Consider the following 2,033-nt stretch of genomic DNA (forward strand, 5'->3'; position numbering starts at 1 on the left):
TCAGTAACAGAAATAAAATCATTTTTCGTTTTGGGGCTGGTGGGGAAGGGGTTCCAATCTCTACAAGCAGACTAATTTCATCAGGAAAGTGGAGGGACTGAAAATATTCTGAAAAAAAAATCAACAAAAAGACCCTCTGATTCAGAATCTGAGGCTGTCTTTTTTGTGACAGGTTGTGAGGTGTGGGGGAGGGGAGTAGTGGCAAAGAGGGGTTGCCTAGGATACAGAATACACAATGCAAAGAAAAGTAAGACTGCCTTCTGTAAAGCAATTGAGAAAGAAAAAAGAGACTCAATATTTTCACCTAACAACCCTTAAAATGCTAAGCAATACTGGCATTAAAACTGGCAGTACAATTCAAGATTGTCTTGGAGACAGAGGACATTAAGGTACTCAAACTTTCTTCTCCCAATAAAAGCATCAGGAACACTGTCTGGAACCAGGCGGGTGAGGGACACAAGACAGAACAGAATTAACGCTAAAGGAGGAAACGAGAGGAGATCAATGCCCTGATAAGGCAGGAGAGTGGTATGAATAGCATGAAAGTGACCTGACCCCTGATCCATCCCTGGTATACTTTGCATGCACAAAAATTACTGAGATTAGCCACTCCTTTCTGACTTTTCAGTGTATTTGTTGGCTAAAAGTAATACAGCCTTTTTAGATTATAAACATACCCTGAGTCCTGAGGGTATGGAAAGGACATTACTTTTAGAAACATGGTAAAACCGCCCCCCAATTCACCATGAGAATCTCAACACTTTAGAGTTTAGAATGCTGAACTTGCCTTGTTCTCCCTGGTACCATTTCCCTGATCGTTCAGATCTCATCTCCATTATCTGACCTATTCTTTTTTTTTTTTTTTTTAATTTTTTTTTCAACATTTATTTATTTTTGGGACAGAGAGAGACAGAGCATGAACGGGGGAGGGGCAGAGAGAGAGGGAGACACAGAATCGGAAACAGGCTCCAGGCTCTGAGCCATCAGCCCAGAGCCCGACGCGGGGCTCGAACTCACGGACCGCGAGATCGTGACCTGGCTGAAGTCGGACGCTCAACCGACTGCGCCACCCAGGCGCCCCTATCTGACCTATTCTTAACCTTTCCTCTTATTCAGAGTTACATACTAACACCAGTTATATAACCCTACACGTGCATGTTGACTGGGTGTGTTTTGTGCTTCATATGAGATGGGTGCGAGGTCCAAAAGGGCTTATTCATACATTATTCATACAACAGGAAATTGGTGCTGACCACCATCTGGGAGCTCAGGTGGAGCTGAAAGGCACAGCCCCTGGTACTCCTCCATGTGGACCTATCTATATGGCTACTCGAGCTTCGTCAGAGCATGGCCACTGGATTCCAAACAGGAGGAAATAGGAAGCCCCCGGTCCACTTATGGCTTGGACCCAGAAGACCTAGAATGCCACGTATGCCACATTTTCTTTATCAGAGCAGTCAGATGGCCAGCGCAGAATTACAGGAAGAACAATTACACTCTACTTTTGGATGGAGGGCGGCATGTATGTATGGAGACCGAAGGAACTGATGTCAGCCATCACTGGAGACCATCACACAGACTTAATTTCATTCCATTTCTGACCAGGTTAAGCAAAACACGCTTTCAGAGTCTCTCTACACTGTAATAGTTCTGTAAATTCCAAATCAACACAACAAACCTACTCTTAGTGTAATGTGTTTTATCTAAGATTTTTCTTCATTTAGTCATTAAAACTAAAAAGCATTGTACATTTTCATTGGCTTAACTGTATTATTTCGAAGCAAATAAAGCATTTAAAACACTACTAAGTAAAAAGTTAGTTACTATCCTTTTTCTAGTGTTATGATATCCACCAATAATTTGCTGAGCAGAAATAATTTTCAAGGAATTATGCTGAAAGTAAATGAAACTTTAAAGGCAACAGATGCCTGAAAAGCTGACTTGAAAAGAGAAACACATAGTATGATAGCAACCAAATAATTATGAAGAATAACAGCTAAATATTTAACATTTTAGTCACGCTTTGAGAAAGA

The 2,033-nt window shown here is 41.5% G+C and overlaps 1 long non-coding RNA gene across 1 annotated transcript; it reads left to right on the forward strand.

The window, feature by feature from the left end:
• The first annotated feature begins 225 nt into the window (after positions 1-225).
• On the forward strand, positions 226-1,753 carry LOC123576175. Its single transcript, XR_006701205.1, has 2 exons — positions 226-389; positions 1,239-1,753. It is a non-coding gene; the product is annotated as an uncharacterized LOC123576175 (long non-coding RNA).
• The last annotated feature ends 280 nt before the right edge of the window (positions 1,754-2,033 follow it).

Source organism: Leopardus geoffroyi, chromosome C2, assembly GCF_018350155.1.
Source record: "Leopardus geoffroyi isolate Oge1 chromosome C2, O.geoffroyi_Oge1_pat1.0, whole genome shotgun sequence".
Classification (NCBI taxonomy): Eukaryota; Metazoa; Chordata; class Mammalia; order Carnivora; family Felidae; genus Leopardus; species Leopardus geoffroyi.